At 51.2% G+C, this 7,753-nt stretch overlaps 11 non-coding genes and 1 pseudogene across 11 annotated transcripts; all 12 read left to right on the forward strand.

The window, feature by feature from the left end:
* The first annotated feature begins 254 nt into the window (after positions 1–254).
* Positions 255–445, forward strand: LOC134075534 (U2 spliceosomal RNA). The gene has a single exon (XR_009938277.1). It is a non-coding gene; the product is annotated as a U2 spliceosomal RNA (small nuclear RNA).
* Positions 446–922: 477 nt separating this feature from the next.
* On the forward strand, positions 923–1,113 carry LOC134075535 (U2 spliceosomal RNA). Its single transcript, XR_009938278.1, has one exon. It is a non-coding gene; the product is annotated as a U2 spliceosomal RNA (small nuclear RNA).
* A 477-nt stretch (positions 1,114–1,590) lies between these two features.
* LOC134075536 (U2 spliceosomal RNA) lies at positions 1,591–1,781 on the forward strand. Its single transcript, XR_009938279.1, has one exon. It is a non-coding gene; the product is annotated as a U2 spliceosomal RNA (small nuclear RNA).
* Positions 1,782–2,258: 477 nt separating this feature from the next.
* Positions 2,259–2,449, forward strand: LOC134075537 (U2 spliceosomal RNA). Its single transcript, XR_009938280.1, has one exon. It is a non-coding gene; the product is annotated as a U2 spliceosomal RNA (small nuclear RNA).
* Positions 2,450–2,926: 477 nt separating this feature from the next.
* Positions 2,927–3,117, forward strand: LOC134075539 (U2 spliceosomal RNA). The gene has a single exon (XR_009938282.1). It is a non-coding gene; the product is annotated as a U2 spliceosomal RNA (small nuclear RNA).
* A 477-nt stretch (positions 3,118–3,594) lies between these two features.
* On the forward strand, positions 3,595–3,785 carry LOC134075540 (U2 spliceosomal RNA). Its single transcript, XR_009938283.1, has one exon. It is a non-coding gene; the product is annotated as a U2 spliceosomal RNA (small nuclear RNA).
* Positions 3,786–4,262: 477 nt separating this feature from the next.
* LOC134075541 (U2 spliceosomal RNA) lies at positions 4,263–4,453 on the forward strand. The gene has a single exon (XR_009938284.1). It is a non-coding gene; the product is annotated as a U2 spliceosomal RNA (small nuclear RNA).
* A 477-nt stretch (positions 4,454–4,930) lies between these two features.
* LOC134075542 (U2 spliceosomal RNA) lies at positions 4,931–5,121 on the forward strand. The gene has a single exon (XR_009938285.1). It is a non-coding gene; the product is annotated as a U2 spliceosomal RNA (small nuclear RNA).
* Positions 5,122–5,598: 477 nt separating this feature from the next.
* Positions 5,599–5,789, forward strand: LOC134075543 (U2 spliceosomal RNA). The gene has a single exon (XR_009938286.1). It is a non-coding gene; the product is annotated as a U2 spliceosomal RNA (small nuclear RNA).
* Positions 5,790–6,268: 479 nt separating this feature from the next.
* LOC134075544 (U2 spliceosomal RNA) lies at positions 6,269–6,459 on the forward strand. The gene has a single exon (XR_009938287.1). It is a non-coding gene; the product is annotated as a U2 spliceosomal RNA (small nuclear RNA).
* A 477-nt stretch (positions 6,460–6,936) lies between these two features.
* Positions 6,937–7,127, forward strand: LOC134075546 (U2 spliceosomal RNA). The gene has a single exon (XR_009938288.1). It is a non-coding gene; the product is annotated as a U2 spliceosomal RNA (small nuclear RNA).
* Positions 7,128–7,604: 477 nt separating this feature from the next.
* On the forward strand, positions 7,605–7,753 carry LOC134075724 (U2 spliceosomal RNA; annotated as a pseudogene).

The raw sequence follows: 7,753 nt of genomic DNA on the forward strand, positions 1-7,753 counted from the left end.
GTCTGTCTGTCTGTCTGTCTGTCTGTCTGTCTGTCTGTCTGTCTGTCTGTCTGTCTGTCTGTGGAACTAACTCTCTCGTCTGCTGTCTCCTAGGAAATCCGACTGCGCAGACGCCAGACCAGGCCACGAGGCCTCTCGCCCGAGTCCGGCGGTCATCCGGCGGTCAGCGTTCTTCTCTTGCCCCGCCCCTCCGCGGAGTACCGGCGTCTGGTGAGTCGCCCGGGGGGACGCCGGACCCCGTACGGTCGAGGGGTATCGCTTCTCGGCCTTTTGGCTAAGATCAAGTGTAGTATCTGTTCTTATCAGTTTAATATCTGATACGTCCTCTACCCGAGGACTATATATTAATCTGATTTTTGGAACAGGGAGACGGAAGAGGGGCTTGCTCCGTCCGCTCCACGCATCGACCTGGTATTGCAGTGACTCCAGGAACGGTGCACATCTCTTTGAATGTTGAAGAAAAGAACCCAAGAACCCAAGAACCCAAGAACCCAAGAACCCAAGAACCCAAGAACACAAGAACACAAGAACCCTCTCTCCCAGGTCTCTACCTCCCTTTTCGCCCGCTGTTGCGTTTTCCCGCTCTTTTTCTCTTTTTTTTTTTTTTTTTTTTTTTTTTTAAAAAATGATGTATGTATTTATTTGTCTGTCTGTCTGTCTGTCTGTCTGTCTGTCTGTCTGTCTGTCTGTCTGTCTGTCTGTCTGTCTGTCTGTCTGTCTGTCTGTCTGTGGAACTAACTCTCTCGTCTGCTGTCTCCTAGGAAATCCGACTGCGCAGACGCCAGACCAGGCCACGAGGCCTCTCGCCCGAGTCCGGCGGTCATCCGGCGGTCAGCGTTCTTCTCTTGCCCCGCCCCTCCGCGGAGTACCGGCGTCTGGTGAGTCGCCCGGGGGGACGCCGGACCCCGTACGGTCGAGGGGTATCGCTTCTCGGCCTTTTGGCTAAGATCAAGTGTAGTATCTGTTCTTATCAGTTTAATATCTGATACGTCCTCTACCCGAGGACTATATATTAATCTGATTTTTGGAACAGGGAGACGGAAGAGGGGCTTGCTCCGTCCGCTCCACGCATCGACCTGGTATTGCAGTGACTCCAGGAACGGTGCACATCTCTTTGAATGTTGAAGAAAAGAACCCAAGAACCCAAGAACCCAAGAACCCAAGAACCCAAGAACCCAAGAACACAAGAACACAAGAACCCTCTCTCCCAGGTCTCTACCTCCCTTTTCGCCCGCTGTTGCGTTTTCCCGCTCTTTTTCTCTTTTTTTTTTTTTTTTTTTTTTTTTTTAAAAAATGATGTATGTATTTATTTGTCTGTCTGTCTGTCTGTCTGTCTGTCTGTCTGTCTGTCTGTCTGTCTGTCTGTCTGTCTGTCTGTCTGTCTGTCTGTCTGTCTGTGGAACTAACTCTCTCGTCTGCTGTCTCCTAGGAAATCCGACTGCGCAGACGCCAGACCAGGCCACGAGGCCTCTCGCCCGAGTCCGGCGGTCATCCGGCGGTCAGCGTTCTTCTCTTGCCCCGCCCCTCCGCGGAGTACCGGCGTCTGGTGAGTCGCCCGGGGGGACGCCGGACCCCGTACGGTCGAGGGGTATCGCTTCTCGGCCTTTTGGCTAAGATCAAGTGTAGTATCTGTTCTTATCAGTTTAATATCTGATACGTCCTCTACCCGAGGACTATATATTAATCTGATTTTTGGAACAGGGAGACGGAAGAGGGGCTTGCTCCGTCCGCTCCACGCATCGACCTGGTATTGCAGTGACTCCAGGAACGGTGCACATCTCTTTGAATGTTGAAGAAAAGAACCCAAGAACCCAAGAACCCAAGAACCCAAGAACCCAAGAACCCAAGAACACAAGAACACAAGAACCCTCTCTCCCAGGTCTCTACCTCCCTTTTCGCCCGCTGTTGCGTTTTCCCGCTCTTTTTCTCTTTTTTTTTTTTTTTTTTTTTTTTTTTAAAAAATGATGTATGTATTTATTTGTCTGTCTGTCTGTCTGTCTGTCTGTCTGTCTGTCTGTCTGTCTGTCTGTCTGTCTGTCTGTCTGTCTGTCTGTCTGTCTGTCTGTGGAACTAACTCTCTCGTCTGCTGTCTCCTAGGAAATCCGACTGCGCAGACGCCAGACCAGGCCACGAGGCCTCTCGCCCGAGTCCGGCGGTCATCCGGCGGTCAGCGTTCTTCTCTTGCCCCGCCCCTCCGCGGAGTACCGGCGTCTGGTGAGTCGCCCGGGGGGACGCCGGACCCCGTACGGTCGAGGGGTATCGCTTCTCGGCCTTTTGGCTAAGATCAAGTGTAGTATCTGTTCTTATCAGTTTAATATCTGATACGTCCTCTACCCGAGGACTATATATTAATCTGATTTTTGGAACAGGGAGACGGAAGAGGGGCTTGCTCCGTCCGCTCCACGCATCGACCTGGTATTGCAGTGACTCCAGGAACGGTGCACATCTCTTTGAATGTTGAAGAAAAGAACCCAAGAACCCAAGAACCCAAGAACCCAAGAACCCAAGAACCCAAGAACACAAGAACACAAGAACCCTCTCTCCCAGGTCTCTACCTCCCTTTTCGCCCGCTGTTGCGTTTTCCCGCTCTTTTTCTCTTTTTTTTTTTTTTTTTTTTTTTTTTTAAAAAATGATGTATGTATTTATTTGTCTGTCTGTCTGTCTGTCTGTCTGTCTGTCTGTCTGTCTGTCTGTCTGTCTGTCTGTCTGTCTGTCTGTCTGTCTGTCTGTCTGTGGAACTAACTCTCTCGTCTGCTGTCTCCTAGGAAATCCGACTGCGCAGACGCCAGACCAGGCCACGAGGCCTCTCGCCCGAGTCCGGCGGTCATCCGGCGGTCAGCGTTCTTCTCTTGCCCCGCCCCTCCGCGGAGTACCGGCGTCTGGTGAGTCGCCCGGGGGGACGCCGGACCCCGTACGGTCGAGGGGTATCGCTTCTCGGCCTTTTGGCTAAGATCAAGTGTAGTATCTGTTCTTATCAGTTTAATATCTGATACGTCCTCTACCCGAGGACTATATATTAATCTGATTTTTGGAACAGGGAGACGGAAGAGGGGCTTGCTCCGTCCGCTCCACGCATCGACCTGGTATTGCAGTGACTCCAGGAACGGTGCACATCTCTTTGAATGTTGAAGAAAAGAACCCAAGAACCCAAGAACCCAAGAACCCAAGAACCCAAGAACCCAAGAACACAAGAACACAAGAACCCTCTCTCCCAGGTCTCTACCTCCCTTTTCGCCCGCTGTTGCGTTTTCCCGCTCTTTTTCTCTTTTTTTTTTTTTTTTTTTTTTTTTTTAAAAAATGATGTATGTATTTATTTGTCTGTCTGTCTGTCTGTCTGTCTGTCTGTCTGTCTGTCTGTCTGTCTGTCTGTCTGTCTGTCTGTCTGTCTGTCTGTCTGTCTGTGGAACTAACTCTCTCGTCTGCTGTCTCCTAGGAAATCCGACTGCGCAGACGCCAGACCAGGCCACGAGGCCTCTCGCCCGAGTCCGGCGGTCATCCGGCGGTCAGCGTTCTTCTCTTGCCCCGCCCCTCCGCGGAGTACCGGCGTCTGGTGAGTCGCCCGGGGGGACGCCGGACCCCGTACGGTCGAGGGGTATCGCTTCTCGGCCTTTTGGCTAAGATCAAGTGTAGTATCTGTTCTTATCAGTTTAATATCTGATACGTCCTCTACCCGAGGACTATATATTAATCTGATTTTTGGAACAGGGAGACGGAAGAGGGGCTTGCTCCGTCCGCTCCACGCATCGACCTGGTATTGCAGTGACTCCAGGAACGGTGCACATCTCTTTGAATGTTGAAGAAAAGAACCCAAGAACCCAAGAACCCAAGAACCCAAGAACCCAAGAACCCAAGAACACAAGAACACAAGAACCCTCTCTCCCAGGTCTCTACCTCCCTTTTCGCCCGCTGTTGCGTTTTCCCGCTCTTTTTCTCTTTTTTTTTTTTTTTTTTTTTTTTTTTAAAAAATGATGTATGTATTTATTTGTCTGTCTGTCTGTCTGTCTGTCTGTCTGTCTGTCTGTCTGTCTGTCTGTCTGTCTGTCTGTCTGTCTGTCTGTCTGTCTGTCTGTGGAACTAACTCTCTCGTCTGCTGTCTCCTAGGAAATCCGACTGCGCAGACGCCAGACCAGGCCACGAGGCCTCTCGCCCGAGTCCGGCGGTCATCCGGCGGTCAGCGTTCTTCTCTTGCCCCGCCCCTCCGCGGAGTACCGGCGTCTGGTGAGTCGCCCGGGGGGACGCCGGACCCCGTACGGTCGAGGGGTATCGCTTCTCGGCCTTTTGGCTAAGATCAAGTGTAGTATCTGTTCTTATCAGTTTAATATCTGATACGTCCTCTACCCGAGGACTATATATTAATCTGATTTTTGGAACAGGGAGACGGAAGAGGGGCTTGCTCCGTCCGCTCCACGCATCGACCTGGTATTGCAGTGACTCCAGGAACGGTGCACATCTCTTTGAATGTTGAAGAAAAGAACCCAAGAACCCAAGAACCCAAGAACCCAAGAACCCAAGAACCCAAGAACACAAGAACACAAGAACCCTCTCTCCCAGGTCTCTACCTCCCTTTTCGCCCGCTGTTGCGTTTTCCCGCTCTTTTTCTCTTTTTTTTTTTTTTTTTTTTTTTTTTTAAAAAATGATGTATGTATTTATTTGTCTGTCTGTCTGTCTGTCTGTCTGTCTGTCTGTCTGTCTGTCTGTCTGTCTGTCTGTCTGTCTGTCTGTCTGTCTGTCTGTCTGTGGAACTAACTCTCTCGTCTGCTGTCTCCTAGGAAATCCGACTGCGCAGACGCCAGACCAGGCCACGAGGCCTCTCGCCCGAGTCCGGCGGTCATCCGGCGGTCAGCGTTCTTCTCTTGCCCCGCCCCTCCGCGGAGTACCGGCGTCTGGTGAGTCGCCCGGGGGGACGCCGGACCCCGTACGGTCGAGGGGTATCGCTTCTCGGCCTTTTGGCTAAGATCAAGTGTAGTATCTGTTCTTATCAGTTTAATATCTGATACGTCCTCTACCCGAGGACTATATATTAATCTGATTTTTGGAACAGGGAGACGGAAGAGGGGCTTGCTCCGTCCGCTCCACGCATCGACCTGGTATTGCAGTGACTCCAGGAACGGTGCACATCTCTTTGAATGTTGAAGAAAAGAACCCAAGAACCCAAGAACCCAAGAACCCAAGAACCCAAGAACCCAAGAACACAAGAACACAAGAACCCTCTCTCCCAGGTCTCTACCTCCCTTTTCGCCCGCTGTTGCGTTTTCCCGCTCTTTTTCTCTTTTTTTTTTTTTTTTTTTTTTTTTTTAAAAAATGATGTATGTATTTATTTGTCTGTCTGTCTGTCTGTCTGTCTGTCTGTCTGTCTGTCTGTCTGTCTGTCTGTCTGTCTGTCTGTCTGTCTGTCTGTCTGTCTGTGGAACTAACTCTCTCGTCTGCTGTCTCCTAGGAAATCCGACTGCGCAGACGCCAGACCAGGCCACGAGGCCTCTCGCCCGAGTCCGGCGGTCATCCGGCGGTCAGCGTTCTTCTCTTGCCCCGCCCCTCCGCGGAGTACCGGCGTCTGGTGAGTCGCCCGGGGGGACGCCGGACCCCGTACGGTCGAGGGGTATCGCTTCTCGGCCTTTTGGCTAAGATCAAGTGTAGTATCTGTTCTTATCAGTTTAATATCTGATACGTCCTCTACCCGAGGACTATATATTAATCTGATTTTTGGAACAGGGAGACGGAAGAGGGGCTTGCTCCGTCCGCTCCACGCATCGACCTGGTATTGCAGTGACTCCAGGAACGGTGCACATCTCTTTGAATGTTGAAGAAAAGAACCCAAGAACCCAAGAACCCAAGAACCCAAGAACCCAAGAACCCAAGAACACAAGAACACAAGAACCCTCTCTCCCAGGTCTCTACCTCCCTTTTCGCCCGCTGTTGCGTTTTCCCGCTCTTTTTCTCTTTTTTTTTTTTTTTTTTTTTTTTTTTAAAAAATGATGTATGTATTTATTTGTCTGTCTGTCTGTCTGTCTGTCTGTCTGTCTGTCTGTCTGTCTGTCTGTCTGTCTGTCTGTCTGTCTGTCTGTCTGTCTGTCTGTGTGGAACTAACTCTCTCGTCTGCTGTCTCCTAGGAAATCCGACTGCGCAGACGCCAGACCAGGCCACGAGGCCTCTCGCCCGAGTCCGGCGGTCATCCGGCGGTCAGCGTTCTTCTCTTGCCCCGCCCCTCCGCGGAGTACCGGCGTCTGGTGAGTCGCCCGGGGGGACGCCGGACCCCGTACGGTCGAGGGGTATCGCTTCTCGGCCTTTTGGCTAAGATCAAGTGTAGTATCTGTTCTTATCAGTTTAATATCTGATACGTCCTCTACCCGAGGACTATATATTAATCTGATTTTTGGAACAGGGAGACGGAAGAGGGGCTTGCTCCGTCCGCTCCACGCATCGACCTGGTATTGCAGTGACTCCAGGAACGGTGCACATCTCTTTGAATGTTGAAGAAAAGAACCCAAGAACCCAAGAACCCAAGAACCCAAGAACCCAAGAACCCAAGAACACAAGAACACAAGAACCCTCTCTCCCAGGTCTCTACCTCCCTTTTCGCCCGCTGTTGCGTTTTCCCGCTCTTTTTCTCTTTTTTTTTTTTTTTTTTTTTTTTTTTAAAAAATGATGTATGTATTTATTTGTCTGTCTGTCTGTCTGTCTGTCTGTCTGTCTGTCTGTCTGTCTGTCTGTCTGTCTGTCTGTCTGTCTGTCTGTCTGTCTGTCTGTGGAACTAACTCTCTCGTCTGCTGTCTCCTAGGAAATCCGACTGCGCAGACGCCAGACCAGGCCACGAGGCCTCTCGCCCGAGTCCGGCGGTCATCCGGCGGTCAGCGTTCTTCTCTTGCCCCGCCCCTCCGCGGAGTACCGGCGTCTGGTGAGTCGCCCGGGGGGACGCCGGACCCCGTACGGTCGAGGGGTATCGCTTCTCGGCCTTTTGGCTAAGATCAAGTGTAGTATCTGTTCTTATCAGTTTAATATCTGATACGTCCTCTACCCGAGGACTATATATTAATCTGATTTTTGGAACAGGGAGACGGAAGAGGGGCTTGCTCCGTCCGCTCCACGCATCGACCTGGTATTGCAGTGACTCCAGGAACGGTGCACATCTCTTTGAATGTTGAAGAAAAGAACCCAAGAACCCAAGAACCCAAGAACCCAAGAACCCAAGAACCCAAGAACACAAGAACACAAGAACCCTCTCTCCCAGGTCTCTACCTCCCTTTTCGCCCGCTGTTGCGTTTTCCCGCTCTTTTTCTCTTTTTTTTTTTTTTTTTTTTTTTTTTTAAAAAATGATGTATGTATTTATTTGTCTGTCTGTCTGTCTGTCTGTCTGTCTGTCTGTCTGTCTGTCTGTCTGTCTGTCTGTCTGTCTGTCTGTCTGTCTGTCTGTCTGTGGAACTAACTCTCTCGTCTGCTGTCTCCTAGGAAATCCGACTGCGCAGACGCCAGACCAGGCCACGAGGCCTCTCGCCCGAGTCCGGCGGTCATCCGGCGGTCAGCGTTCTTCTCTTGCCCCGCCCCTCCGCGGAGTACCGGCGTCTGGTGAGTCGCCCGGGGGGACGCCGGACCCCGTACGGTCGAGGGGTATCGCTTCTCGGCCTTTTGGCTAAGATCAAGTGTAGTATCTGTTCTTATCAGTTTAATATCTGATACGTCCTCTACCCGAGGACTATATATTAATCTGATTTTTGGAACAGGGAGACGGAAGAGGGGCTTGCTCCGTCCGCTCCACGCA

This window comes from Sardina pilchardus, chromosome 2 (assembly GCF_963854185.1).
Source record: "Sardina pilchardus chromosome 2, fSarPil1.1, whole genome shotgun sequence".
Taxonomy (NCBI): Eukaryota; Metazoa; Chordata; class Actinopteri; order Clupeiformes; family Clupeidae; genus Sardina; species Sardina pilchardus.